At 43.1% G+C, this 15,583-nt stretch overlaps 1 long non-coding RNA gene across 1 annotated transcript; it reads right to left on the reverse strand.

The window, feature by feature from the left end:
- Window positions 1-1,106: 1,106 nt before the first annotated feature.
- Window positions 1,107-13,954, reverse strand: LOC115333717. Its single transcript, XR_003920906.2, has 4 exons — window positions 13,849-13,954; window positions 9,766-9,861; window positions 8,494-8,532; window positions 1,107-2,602 (listed from the first exon to the last, which is right to left on the reverse strand). It is a non-coding gene; the product is annotated as an uncharacterized LOC115333717 (long non-coding RNA).
- Between the last annotated feature and the right edge of the window lie 1,629 nt (window positions 13,955-15,583).

Below are 15,583 nucleotides of genomic sequence, written 5' to 3' on the forward strand. Positions count from 1 at the left end.
GTGGCCAGCAGGACTAGAGGAGTACTTGTCCCTCTGTACTCAGCATTAGTGAGGCCGCACCTCAAATACTGTGTTCAGTTTTGGGTCCCTCACTACAAGAAAGACATTGAGGTGCTGGAGTGTGTCCAGAGAAGGGCAACGGAGCTGGTGAAGGGTCTAGAGCACAAGTCTTATGAGGAGCGGCTGAGGGAACCGGGGTTGTTTAGCCTGGAGAAAAGGAGGCTGAGGGGAGACCTTATCGCTCTCTACAACTGCCTGAAAGGAGGTTGTAGCGAGGTGGGTGCTGGTCTCTTCTGTCAAGTAACTAGTGATAGAATGAGAGGAAATGGCCTCAAGTTGCACCAGGAGGGGGTTAGATTGGATATTAGGAAAAATTTCTTCACCAAAAGGGTTGTCAAGCATTGGAACAGGCTGCCCAGGGAAGTGGTTGAATCACCACCCCTGAAGGTATTTAAAATACGTGTAGATGTGGTGCTTAGGGACATGGTTTAGTGGTGGACTTGGCAGTGCTAGGTTAACGGTTGGACTCAATGATCTTAAAGGTCTTTTCCAACCTAAACAATTCTATGATTCTATGTTTCCCTCAGATAACTTGCCTGGGATGATTCAGTGCAAGACAGCTGTTTCCAGGAAAATTCCATCCAGCCAAGCCAGCTGAAAGTGCTGCTAGTGTCAGCTAAACAATGACTTTAGCAGCAAATCGTTCCACTCAGCTAGTAAATCTTCCACTTCACTTGTGAACTTGTACTCACAGCACTAAAGAAACTGGTTAGCTGAGCAATCCCTGCTGTGCAGCTAGTCAACAGATGAGCAGGTAAGAATCTGTCCCTGTAAATACAGACAGATTTAAGCATGCATTTAACAGCTTTTCTGAGCCAAGACTCTGATGCATTTAAAGGGAAAAAATAACATTTTTTATTTGTATTTTCCTGACAGAACCAGGTGCCTGCATAATGTTTTCCCAGTAGGAGGAAACCATAGAAGGCTTTTTTCCTCCTAGGAAAACAGTCAACAGTCTTTCAGTGACACAGAAATCAGCCTAACAGAAGCATTTATGTCAGGTTATCCTACAAGGAGCATTTCAGCTGTATTATCCAGAGAAGAACATCTGTACAATATTTGCCTGCCAGTAAAAAAGTCTCTACTGCATTTTCCCAAAAGAAAAATTTTTATAACCTTTTGCTGACAGGAACGTAATAATTATCCACATAGGAGCATACCATTAGAGTTCCCTTGACAAAGATTTATTTATTTATATATATTTGCCATGGAAGAAAGAAAACGTGATGAAGTGCTGGTAGATTTCTTTTGCTAACAGAGCTGCAGGGGAAGAGAGGGGAAAAAAAAAAAAAAAACCAACCAAACAAGTTGCAACACAAATAGAGCACCTGAAAGCACAGATATCACAGCAAAGCAAACAGCCATAGGACAACAGAGATGCCGCCGGGGACTTAGCAGGCCCAGACGAGGATGTGTGTGACTCCAGCACTGAGGCGAGCACCTCACACCACAAAGCGCGACCCGCTCATAAAGCACGTGGCTGGCATTGCCTCAAGTTTAACAGTCCTGTGTCTCCTTTGCCAGCCAGGATTCTTGTGGGAGTGTGCGAAGGCTGGAGGAGAGGAAAAACAAGAGAGAGACTTACAGTTATTTTCCAAGATCTGCTGTGGCATTCTTCCCACTGATCTCCCTTTCAAGTGATCTTAAGAAGCTGACATGGTGCCAGAAATTACATACGAAACAGTTTAACATACTCATTAGTCTGAAAACAGGAAAACGTCACAGCTAATCGCAAGGCTAGCACTCTGGTGAGATGAAAGCAAACACTGATCTTTCTTGAAATGTTCCGGTTGGTTTTTTTTATTTCCTTGTCTAGTTATTGTCATACGAGTCTCACTATGTAAATCAAGACCTCTAGTCCCATAGCTCTTTCATAAAAAGACAGTGTTAGAGGTTCCTCTTGGATGAAGATCACTCTTCATTTGTTAATCTTCCCCATGGATGTCTGTTTCTCCTGGCGTTCATCAGCTCTGTTAGACCTGCTCGTTGGTCAGGGGCTGGGTGGATGGGACAATAATTTATATCACTCTGGTGTCTTCATGGGCTTCACACAAAATTATTAAAACTAACTACTTTCAAGCCCCAGGGTACAGAAGTCAGCAGGGGAACTTCTCTCCATGTATACAGAGGTGCTAGACATTGTCTTCCTGCCTGTGCAATGGTCTGTCTTATCTGTGCTTTCATTCTCAGTACCCAGAGAGATAATTCACTAACTTTGTTGGTGTAACGAAAGTGATCCATATCCCTCTGGTTCTGGCACCGGGGAGCAAAGCATGACGTGCAACTCCAGTGCCACCGCCCCAATAGCCAGCCAAGCAAGCAAGGCCATGTAAGGGTTACATCTCATGATTTATCCAAGGCCATGGCTAACCTACAGGTGCTTTTTTTGCTGATCTTGGCACCCAGCTCCTTTCAGAAGCTGAAAGAAAGAGATTCCCAGAGCACTGGATATCGTGGAGACACAGATACATCCTCACCATGGTCAAGAACTTTCAGCATCTTGGTAGTGTCCCTTCGTTTGGCGTCTCCTTCAGGTGCTCAGCTGGAAGAAGCAAAAGATGGTTTTCAATCCCTGTTTCAAGAGCCACGCAGATATTGGACACAAAATGGTCAATGATACAAAAACCTTGGGTCAGGGACATACCACGGTCCTGTCCTAGGAGTGCTCTGATCACCAGGCTTTAGGAGTGCAACCTCTTTTTCTTGGGCGCAGTGGCTCCTGAATTCCTCTGCACAGCACCCCAGCTTGGGGCTGTGCCAGCTCCCTCCTGGAGGGCTGGAGACCACAGGGGCTCCTTCTGATGAAACAGGAGGTGCAAAGGAAGGAAGGGAGATGGAAGACGAGTTTCCTCTCACCACATCTCTGCCCTTAAGCTAGGTATAAGCTGACATTTCCCAGCCTGCGAGACACACCTTGGCAGCAAAGCACTACAAAGTGAAGATGCAGGTGCCCACATACTACTACAAATAATTAATTCACTGAAGCAAAACATAGGCTAAGAAAAGGACAAAAGAGATCTGTGTCAGTTCTCCTAGAAGATATAGGCAAGGACAGCTAAGTGCTGAGACACTAGCCCTGTGGTGGAAGGCCAGGCTCTCGAGGTCCTTGCTGTTACACAGTCCTGAGCCCTGATCCTGGCAGCTTTACTGAGCACTGCCTTATTCATGACAGTGCTTATTCATAACAACATCTGATGGGAGCATTGCCTCAATAAGGACTGTAGAATCAGGCTTGAAATTTCCATAACAACATGATCATAACACTTGGCAGAATAATGTCTCATGGCTCCACTAGATTATTTATATCTTTGACTCCTGCTAACAGTCTTGTCAAATGAGTATAGATTTATTATTTTAATTATCTCAAGCTTGTAGAGATTTAAACATCTGTTATAGGTGTTCAATAAGTATTAGAACAGCAATCAATTTTTTCTTAAACAGGGGAGTGATTCATGGTGCTCTGTGAATAGATAAACTCACTATAGTCGATACCATAAAGATACTTTGAAAGAAAGCAGGAGGCTCTTTTAATTAGCTTCTAATTAATTCTATTTAGGAAGTCCAGATGAAACATAACATTTAGGAACACTAAAAGTCATTTAATTACAGGATTTGGTGTGTTATCCTCAGATCTTTCATCGCCAAAGCAGCAGTGTTTTCTGTTCTGTTTCCCAGCAGGACAGTGTTTATGGATTATCTATACAACTTAGGTTGAACATCCTCTGTCCCACATGGCTTTCCTGGTTATGTAATAGATTTATCAGTTAGCAGTGATGGACCATCGGAAGAATTCAGCCCAGAGCTTTGCTTGATGCGATTTGAGTCCCCCTTGGGCATTAGTTAACATCGGTAAAAATCAAAAAGGAGGAGACTTCCAGGTTTGACTTGGCACAAAGGGCTCCATTAAAACAGCATGTCTTGTGGAGAACACAGATAAATCTTGGAGTACCAGCCTTTATGTCTAGATTCTATCCTGAGGCGAATAAAAGAACAAATGTTCATCTCTAGAGTAACAGATATTCCTATGCAAAGTTATGGGACTTCATTCTCTGAGTAACTTCACTGAAGTCGGTGACGGTATAGAAGGCTCAAAGCAGCGGGCAACGGGAGTCCAGGACGCAATGAGTGGCTTGGTACTACATTTCTCAACTTACATTTCTCAATGCCCATACATAACAGTAGAGCTGGCCTTGGATCAACACTTCCCAAGGACTTGTATAGACTTAGATTTCAGGTCCTTGAGCAGAGCTGCTAGCTCAGCTCCTGAGCCTCTGATGCGGCATCAGCCCCAGTCAGGGAGCAAGACCCGCTGGTGCTCCAAAATCCCCTGTGCCACATTGCCCCGTTTAGGATCTTAACGGGAGCGCGGCACAGAGAGCGCTGAGAAGCCTAATGCTGGCCCCGAGGGAGGTGGAGGGACCGGCAGACAGCACCTGCTGAGTGGGTGCTGAACAGGTTTCTCAGGCCCAGCCCAAAAGACACCCAGAGCTCACCAAACTTTCCAGGACACAGCTCCCCGTTCACTGTCACTGGGGGCAAAGCCACTGGCCCCTCTGAGCTGTGACAGGCCACGGGGGGATGGCTGGATGGCACGTCTCTGCCCGTGCCTATACACCTGGATAGCCTTAGCTCAGCCACCATCACCCGGAGCTTCTCAGCTTGGGGCAGCGCGGGTGTGTGCACCCCACAGTGTCTTTTCATGTCTCCCCATTGCCTCTCCCATTCCCGACTTTCCCACACGGCAACATTTCCTTCCTGTTTGGACCTCATCTCTTCAGGATCTAGGCCAAGACAAAAAAAGAAGGAAATTGAAGGCAGAGAAGACTACTGAACTCCTGCTGCTACCTCCCAGCTCTACCCTGTCATCCACAATTGTCACTTTAGTGGCAGGCATTTTTGCAGATGCTACCGAGGACCGGTGCAGAAGTGACATCCTGTCCCAAATGTGGTATGCAACAAACCTTTAAGAGGAATCTCACTGCGCTGCATGCTACTGGTACAGCCCAGATATAGTTAAACAGAAAAATGTCCCTCTTAAAATATTTTGAGCCACTGCACTGGAAAGGAAAGGGAATAGGTCTTTGAAGGTAGCAAGACTTCATTTCATGCAGAACAATAAAGTACGACAACAATAATAGATGCTTATCCATTCTTCCCCAGTCTGCCCTTGAAGAATTGTAAAGGATTAGAGAAGTGGAAGTTGAGCCAACTAAGAAAGTGCAGAATGTATGGAAGACTGCAAGGATAATAATGGTCCTTTTTATCAAGTTTTATAAGAGAGAGAGACCTGCCTCAATACGTGTGTGTGAGAGAGAGAGATTCCTGCAATCTTCACCATAGAATCTTGCCCTTATGGAATGGTACATGGGAAAATTGAGCTTTAATTTTGGGAAATAAAGGAATTTATTCTAATTGCCATAGATTTCAAATCCATCAGACCAAAGACACAAGTGATCTAAAATCCCTAGGAAATTAACAGTTCTTTTATGCCAGCCCTTGATGTGGCCTACCTGTAAGACAGAGCATCTCAGCACAGCAGTTTTACCTTTCCAGAGTCAAACCTGACTCAAGGCTCCAAAAAATTTAAGCCCATGATTAGATCTGCCAGCTGAAGAGCTAACACAAAGATTGTTATTACTTTGCTTACCATGGGCAGTCTCAAATGAATTTTCAGGTGAGATTTAAGCTAGGAAGGAGTAGAAATCTGTAGATAAGCATGCATCCTATGAAAAGGAGGCAGCCGGAAAATAAGACACAGAGCTGTTTATGGGAGAAACGGATGAATGGAGCATTGAGGCTCATCAAGTTAATGAGACAAAGCCAGATGTCTAAATAGAGAAGGGTTTTACTAGGATATCTGAAAGATGCAGTGAGCAAAAATAAATACCATAGATCCGACTGCTGCCCTCCAACAGAAACCAGACAGCTTTTAGCTCAAATTATCCCCAAAGGCAGTGATAGGAATATCGTTCTCTCCCGTACAACAGATTCTATCAGTTCCCAAACCTCAAAGTCAAGCCCTCCTGCAATCGACAGACAAAGCCAGTATTTTTAGGAATGAAAATACAGATGCAAAAACAAAGGCCAGCTACCAGTCTTAATAAATTCACCATCAATTCCAAGAAAGCCTTTGGCTATGTATTGAATAGATGAAAATTAATACACTAGATTTGTCAATTGGTAGAAATTTAATACTGGATGTAAACCCCAAATCTGTTCACTGTACAGAGTTACTGATACAATGCAAGTGCCAGTTTCACACCCCACCACATCAGTGACATTCCCATGGGCTTCAGAGACTTTGAATGAAACCAGATGTACTATAGTACTGTGGAAAAAAGAGTGAGGAAAAAGCTTGCTTGCTGTCATTCTTGAGATTCATTCCACAGCTGTAGCCAGGACTCAGTGTGTTTCTAGTGCCAAAACTTGGTCATATTTTCCAAATAAACAAATTGCTAGAATTTGGTGCAGAAGAAAAAGTATGGCTCTGAGGAAAAAATACAAAACAAAAGACATGCTTTCAGTGCTAGAAGCATGAGGTAGAGCCAAAATTCCACTTCTTTCCACTTCCACCAGGTTTTCCTGATTATGTATGATGCTCTGGGCACAGGACCACAGAACCTTCATTTTTTTAAAACTCAGGCTGAGTTTGCAGGACCAGCAGTTTTGAAAATTATTACAAGACTGAGCAAATGTAATAGAGCTCACTGAGGAAAAAAAAAGGTGGAACACCATGGGATGATTTTTCTATTGCCTTTTTTTAAAAGAACTGCACACAATTATTTTCTTTTTTTTTTTTTTTTTTTGCAACTGAATCTAATTCTTCTAATTCAGGATCATAAAATCTAGTGAAAAAAAGAATCCTAAATTACCAAAGGCAAGAAAGAAACTTTATACTTAGCTGTACTGGTTATAGCAATTTCCATAGTAATTATGTTATGCACATCATCTAATACCTTGTCTGAAGTGAATTCTCTACTTCATTTTAGTACCATCCTAGGAACATATATTTAAGAAGTTATAAGAAGGAAACAATTGCCTTGGGGAGTCACACTTGCTACTGTGTTCTAAATTCTAAAACAATACTTCTAAGAAAGCAGATTTTCTTTTATGAGCAACACTATTAATTGAAAGCAGGAAGCAAAATATGAAATTTTTTATTAGTCTCATCTCCTAAGAAGAGGCAGGCACTGTTTGTGCCCTCTGTCCACCCACAACCAGGAATTATTGAACTTGTTGACCAATTTAATTTAAACTCAGCAAAAAGTGAGACGTTCAAAAAGATGCTACGTTCCTACAAGTTTGGCAAGAGTAAACATATATAGGAGACAGAATCATACTAAGGCACACAAAGAAAAAGAGAAAGCACCACAAACTTTACTTAATAAGAGAAGATAATACATCTAGGGGGGGCAAAACCCCTCCTATTCCTATTCCTGTCCTATGCAGATCTCTATTGCCTAATGTAATTCAGGTAAGAAGTCAGTCAACCCAACACAAAAATTTGTTCACTATATCCATCTTGGCACCTGGTAAAGAATACAGAAAATGCGGCTTAAAGATGATCCATGCTCTCAAGCTTAGAATCTAGGACAATGATTTACTTAAGACAGTGTCATGGACCTTTTTCTGTCCCTAGGAGTGCACAGGCCAAATGTGCGTGGCTTCTGCCGTGCTTTGTGGTGTTGTGTTCTTGAATAAGCCATCGTTGCTTTCAGTCAGCAATTCCAAATATCAATGACCATGTGGGATGTAAAGAAGTATCTTGGTGATTTCCATACTTAGAGCCTCCCAAGGGCTTGTCTGCAGTGCCTGCAATGGGACCTTCAGTGGAGAAACCTTTTCCTGTTCTGCCTAATGAACAAGGCATTGAAACAATTAAGTTGTACTGAAATGCAAGCTGATTAGTAATGAATTAAGTTTGTGATCTCTGACTGTTGTGTAGCACCTCTTAATTTCAGTGCACTTTCACAGATTTGTCAACAATTTCTCCATTTCTAGGGAAAAAAAAATCCTCAAATAAAGTAAAAAATATATAGCTTCATGAGGAAGCAAAGCTAGTCAAAGGGCACAAAGAGCTAGTCCCCCCTCGCTGCACACTGCTGAAAAATATTTTACTATGTTATTGAAACATACGTTGATACATTACCTACATAAATATACAGCTGCCTGACATTTTAAATTATTAGCAGAAAGGACTTGCGGTGACATAAGGCTCAATCCTGCATTTCTGACAGATTTCCAGATCTCCCTGTGATGTTAAAAGGTATTGGAGCTGCATAAGACATGCAGGATCAAGGGAGCGCTGGCTTTGTCTTTAGGATCTCAAGTCATATTATACACAACTAAGTCTGCGACAGAGTCCATACCATGGGCTCAGTCTTACTGTCATGCAATAAAAGCATCACTGGACTATTTGTGCTGATCACTCACCTGTTTTCCCAAGCCCTTTTTGTCTTCAATCTCTGTTGTCTGAAAGAGAAAAGAGAAACATGCCTCTAAAGGCTGGTGGGAAAGAATCACAGCTGTGAACCACAAGCGAGTAACATTTCCACTATGCACACAATGTACCTATGCAGCAGTCGTTCCATGTTTCTGCCTTTTGCTATGAAAAACAGAAAACAGATCAGCAGTCAAGGTGCTTGTTTGAAGTGTTGGACACCCAGCCTGAAGTCCAGCATGGCAGGGACTTGGACATGAACCTGCCACCTTCTAGCCAAGCGCCACAAGTTCACCAGCTGCTTAGGGATGGACTTTGCTCTCTTCCAGAACCATGCTGTGGTTCTGAATAATCTGCTCCACCAAGTGCCTGTAAGAGACCTTAAGACCTATGCATTTGTCCAAAGCAGGCCATCAGATCCAGAACGTGGTGCCTGACTCCCAAACTCCTTCCACTGGAAGCAGGGATGACACCGACTGCTTTTCTGTGACCCTTTGGAGTATTAGAGCTGCTCATCATTAGAGACTCATCCCCAGATCAAATCAAAACGACTCAAGGGTGGCATTTCTTCAGCATCAGATATCATTACTGAACTTAAGAAATCTTTTAATAAGAAGCAAAGCCCCATTGTGTCAGGTGCTGTTCTAATACAGGGGACAGCATCTGCAGGGGAAAGTCAACAATCTCAGCAGATGAAGCAGACGAGCCACAAGGAGAAATAACAGCATAAAGGTGAGTAACGTCCTTAGGGTTGCAGTAGAGAAGCTGGATACAGAACCCAGGTGTCCTGGCTCCCAGCCCTGCGCTTACAGCACCACATCACTACACCAGGCACACAGATGCTGCAGTTTTAAGCCTATCAGTCTTCATGTCAGGTGTTACCTCAACTAACATGAAGTAAAGCTGCCATGGTAACTTCTCCCAAATTTCTCTACTTTTTTTGGCTTTGCCAGTCTCGTTAGAAAGCAGTCCACAAACACTGGTGCATTGGGACCTTTCTGTTTGCTCCTTTTCTCAGACCTTTTGCCTCATCTTGTTTTACTGCATACAAACCAACCTCATCCAATTACAGGTGAATATAAACGCACACACATAGCAGTTTTAGAGGGTGTTACACCTCCCCCACCGCTCCCAGCCTTGGGCTATCCATCAAGGACCATGCTAGATTGTTTCACACTCAGATAATTCAATTTAGTTCAAAACTGTCCTCACAGCAAAACATGACTTTGAAAAAACAGTCAGCACGCTGTTTTCAGGAAGCTTACCCAAAGTAAGTTCTACTTCCAGGCTGCTCCCAAAAGTCTCTCTTGACTCTGACAGCCAGCTGTGCATAAGAGGAAACCAGCATCCAGAGAACACAGCTAAAATCAGAGAGGAAGGTTAAGATGAAAAACAGCAGGAAAAAAAGATTAGTTTAACATCCTAGTCTTCAAAGGCACTACTGAGTTACAGGAGGTCTATAAACGCTCTTAGATGCTCTCTGAGAGAATAGGTCACTGGGAGGTTAGGGAGAGGAAGAAAACCTGATAAAAGATGAGCAAAATGAAGGAGGGCTGTAATTTCACCTAAAAGAGGCGCTCTGAATTTGATGGAGCTGCTGGGGCAGACACTACCACCCATCAGAACTTTTCTTCTTCCCTGCGGAGAACGAGCAGATTTGTAAAAGCTCCACAATCTTCAAAAATTGTCTCCTAATAAGGCACAACAATATCTGCTGCACAGCCAAGAAAGCAAGAGTTAAGGCTGTCACAGTAACCTCCTTCCGAGATGTTATGGTAGGGATTTTTCACAGGAGCTTGAAGAAGGGGCCCAAATCACACAGATAAAAAGCAACGGGAACTGAGTGCCTCACACCTCCCAGCTTTCCTTGAGGGAGGAATCCAATTAGCCATCCATAATAGGTTCATCTGGCCTTAGTCTATGAAGAGTCCCAGCCAACTATGTCTTGGCCTGAATCCTGCAAGGACTTTCCTGGTGGAGGCAGCAGCTGAGGGTGCTCTGAAATCTGCATGAATTTTTCTTCTGCGCCAGACTTTGCAAGCTTGGACTGCAAAGTTATATTCCTTCAAAAAATGGACACAGCCCAAACTCTCAGGTAGGGGTATGGCACAGGGCCACCACTAAAAGAGGCCTGTAATTCTTCAGTACTCTAGGGTCTTTAGAAAGACCATGATTAACTTATGACCAGACGCAAGACTCACCAAAGGCTCAGCTTCTTCCTCTCTTCACTGGCTACTGTATGGCTGACCCTTTAACCAGGATCTTAATGAACTACAGAAACTCATTTCATCCCTCTTTCTCTAGAAATTTGCTATACAATAAAATAAGTAGAAATCCAATTTAATTAACTCTTCTTCCCACCCTACTATGGCTTCTTTCTCACTCTTTTCTCAATTCTTTTTATTTTAATTAAGCATGTCTGATGTAGAAAATGAGGATGAGGCTGGCAGAGAGGGACTGTGATGGAAACATGCTCAGGTGACAGGGAAGCTCGCTGAGACTCTTCCACACTCCATTAGAAGGCAAAAATTCAATGCAGACACCTACATGTTCCATTTATTCCCAGGCTGAGACCTGCAGAGTACAAACTGCCTCCCCACTGGCCTTGTGGAGGTGAGATGCCACAGGGACTACTTACACTGACTTGGACCCACTTGAATTCTCCTTATCAGAGAAGACCTGTAACTGACCCTAATGCCTGAGCTCTACAGAAGAGCAAACAGCTGAAGACTTAACCTGGCACAAAATATTCCATAACATTCATTTATCCCTCACTTTGCGTGTTGATCTGCACACAGCAATTCAGGCAAGAAGTAAACGGTTTATTTCAGGTGTATTTAGTGGTCTATGAAGACCTCCTACCATCACACTATACTTTATACATGGGCAAGAGGGAGGTAAGACTCCAGAAAGAGTGGGAACAAGATGCAAGATCGGGACTTAAGCAGTGACAATAAAAGCTAAATGAGGTGAATGTGCCAGTGCAAAGAACATTTGCTTTACTCCAAGACTGCAGTTCGGTACATTCACAGCAGCACTGCATTAAGTTATTGTGGCCAGCATCAAAACAAATTAAACCACAATATTTTCTGACAAAATACTATTACCATGTTTCACTACACAAAGACCCAACGGTACATCCCCTAGACCTCTCCATACTCAAGAGGTCTGGATATAAATGAGGGCTTACGGTGAAGCCCCACACATCTACTCAGGCACCATCATTTGAAGAAGTGATTCTCTGTTTTGATATTCTAACAAATGTTCTTCCCCTAAAGTGCAGGAAAGACACATGGTGAGGAACTTGTATAGAGCATATGGTGCTGAAATAGCAAGCTGATAAGTCTTTAACAGCTTTTGACAGTGGTAAAAGATCAATTATTGCACCATAAATATTAAAAAGTTCCTCCAGCCTTTTGCTGGAATGAATGTATATTTAAACATCAGTGTTTCCCTTTAATAGCAGCCAATTTGCCTCAGAATCTGCAAGTTATGCAGCCCCACAAAGTTAAATTAAATGCTCGATTGCTGTATGTTTACATCTCCAGCTGCTAAAGAACAGGCCTAGCATTTGCAGCACAAACTCGTGAAGCCACTGAAGCTGCAGGCAACCTGAAAATGGCCCTTGACCCTTTGTTAAAACTAAAGGGTAAAATGGAATCGCCATTGCTTTCCCTTCCCTCCCTGTTTACATGGGTGTACAACAAAAATAACCAAAGATGCCCCTGGAGAGTATTAGGTAGGAGGGGCCGATCTCCCAGATTGACTACTGTGCCAGCAGAGATGCATAAGTGCAATGGGTTTTATTCACTGAATTTCTCGACCCATGAGATTTCTGCCTTGGATTAATATACATATGTGTATATATATGTGTGTGTGTGTATATACATATGTGTGTGTGTGCATACACAGACTCACACTCTTACTAGCCTTAATTTTAATCATGAAGCCAATTGGCAGCCCCCTTTCAACAGTCCTCTGTGGAAAGTCGCTGAGGCTAAACAATGATGATATAGGTTTGCTGCTAAAATTAATACTATACATGGCATTGTTATGGAGATTTGATGACAGAACCACATGTAATGACCCTGGGGTCCAGTTCAAAGCGGCACTAAATGGAAATTGACACTGAGCTGCACAACTTGGGTTTGGATCCAGAGCTAAACTGTCCTATTATGGTTCTGAAATTATTCATATGGATCCACTGTTATTACTTAAGGGCAACACACTCCAGTAGCACATCAACTTCTTGCTCTGGAAAGTTTCCCATCTAAGGCAAGGTATCTTACCATGCTTTGGGCTTTAAAAAAGTGCCTGTCTCTGCTGACTGCTGTAGGTAAGGATGTTAAAAAATGTATGCATTATTTATACCAGTGGGATCATACAGGGATAGCAGTGACGGTCAAAGCTCTTTTGTGCACCAATGGACAGACACTCACTTGCTGTGTGAACAGACAAAACCAACAGAGAGAGGGAAAAGGATACAAAGGGTAATGAATTCATAAGTCCTGGCACAGCACTGCTGAAAAACAGAGTGGAGTTTCCTTGCTCCCAGGCCACTGCATCGCCTGCCAGGCCAAATCACTGCTCTGCTTCTCACACGTTTCAATACCTACCCATATTTGACCCTATATGATCCAGGTTCCCAACATGGCCTGAGGGCGTGGCCAACCCTACACACAGCAAATCACCTCATGCACAGGTATTGTTTTCGGTGGAACATTTCTATCCACATTAGTGCTCTATATACAGCCACAAAACCACTATAGTTTAATTAAAGCCAAGTAGCCCAACCAAAAATATTGTATTAAGAATAAAGAAAAAAAGCTTAGGTCAAACCCAGCATGGAACGGTGTGAAATTGCACCAAAAATGCCATGTGTGTCACTGACTCATACCTCTCCCACGTGGTAATCGCCTACTTTCCTCTCTTGATTGTTCTAGCGGGAAAGACACACCTTGTCTTCAGGTCTGGTCCCCTCTCCCTTTTCCACCCATACCTTCCCACTTTACACTAATTGAAGTTCTTCAGCCCACCTCATTTTCTGCCACATCCAAGGTGCAATGCTCAGGGTGGTGGCCATTGTCAATTGACTGGATTGTCTTATCTTGGATGAATAAATCTAGCTTCCCCTTTTCTCTGTGCTGTTTTGAGTACAGATCATTAGATAGCACAAGCACAATAGCTGTTGTTGGCCTTTGCATCTTACCACCTAATGGCAGTCTTGTCCAGCAGTCTTAAGTGTTCTCCTTTCTTAGCAATTGTACTTATCTTGGTGGGAAACGCCACTCTGAAGTTAGATCTATCTGCTCCTAAGCATCCTTAGCTCTGCAGCCTTCTGTTCTTACCTTCAGGTCAGATCGGAGCCAAGGTTCAGATATGTTCTAGCAGACTGCGATGATAACAATTTATACTATTTTTTAATATCTTCAGCCAAACCTGCTGGGGAAATTAACCTGCAGGGCAAAGTCAGAGAGCACATGGTTAAAGGCAGAACTACAGCAATCACTAGCAGGTGGTAAGCTAAACAAAAAAGGAACTTATGAAGAAAATTTAGAAAACATAATGGTGCCCTTGGGAATACAGTGGCATGAAAAAGCAGAGCTTACATCCTCCTTCCACATCCAACACATGTTGTCTATACCATTTGCATTAAATGATCCCTTCATTGCACAAGGGGCAATGCATGCCAGAAAGGACACCATCTGACTGATGGGCAGGTCAGCAGAAGAGAACAGAATGAAGCCAGCGATTGTCAACATGCTCCAGCCTGGGATGACCTTCCCCATGAAGGGGCTACTCACAGCTGGTTAGGGCTCAGCCAACCCAAAGATGAGCAGGGTGTTTGTAGCTAGCCTTCAGCAAATGACTACTTGCAGCAACTACGGTGAGGTATAGAAGAAGCCCTCCCCTAGTTACCAAACAAAGCAAGAAACTGAATAACGTAGGGAAGGAAGAAGAGAGAATTCCCCAACCACATTCAGAACAGTGAGAGAGGCAGTCTGGAGGCAGGTAGCGAACATGGTATCTGTGAAGCTGCCTGGGACCATGCCTGGCTGAGCCTATGTCTATTATCAGAGACCCTTAAGACGAATTCTCATTTCTTCAAAACTAGGCACTTTTTCCCCTTCTGTAACATTTGTGTCATTTTAAAAAATGTTTATGCTTGTCTAACTCTGGGTAATTTATTTCCGCAATTTGGCTCTGCCTCAGTCCTAAGGGTATTTTTTTGTTTGTTTGGGATTTTTAAAGAGGATTTTGTGCTCACAAAATATCTCAGATTGACAACTCAAGGAAATAAAAGCTCCCATTGAGCAGAGTGCCTGTGTCAGCCATGACGAGGCAAGTACCCTGCACCGTCTCACCTCTGCTTCTCAAGGTGAGCCACAACATCCAGCAGAACCGCAGGCCATGCTGTTTTCTGGTGTAGCAGACTACCGCTTCGCTAGCGTGAGCCAGGTCTACAAAGCGGACAGCAGTGCCAAGGAAACCAAATGGAGACCAGTCACTATGAACTGACATCCCACCCAGCAGATGTGCTAACTGGCAACTGTGATCCCAAAAACCCAGAGGTGGAAAATATCTCACAAGTTTTGATGTCAATCAGACAGATCCTGCGTCGATTAATCACTTGCTATAATCTATTAGCAACACAGATTAAACCTCGATTAAACCCTCCTTCATAGTTAGCCACAATACAGTGGGAAGGGAATAGAAGAGCTCACAGAGTGGGACAGATTCAGGGCTCAGGGCTTACAAAGCTCAGGGCTTACAAAGCACTGGAGTCCCAGTTTTAATGGATTACAGGAATTTACCAAACATCAAACTCGACAGACAAAACAGACCACAGACTTATTAATTATGAATACTCTTTAGTCGGTGTTAACCAACATGTTTGATAAGATTAGCCAAGAAGGAGAGAGAAAGACAACATCAGTTCAGGAACAATATTTCTTCGTTGTCCAAACGTTAACCTCCATTGAGTTTTATACCTTAATACTCTCATTCTATTTCATATCCCTTCACACTGCTATATTTTTCTTTTATGTTCATTTTCTTTACCATTTTGGATACCTTCCAACT

The sequence above is a fragment of the Aquila chrysaetos genome, chromosome 21, assembly GCF_900496995.4.
Source record: "Aquila chrysaetos chrysaetos chromosome 21, bAquChr1.4, whole genome shotgun sequence".
In the NCBI taxonomy this organism is placed as follows: domain Eukaryota; kingdom Metazoa; phylum Chordata; class Aves; order Accipitriformes; family Accipitridae; genus Aquila; species Aquila chrysaetos.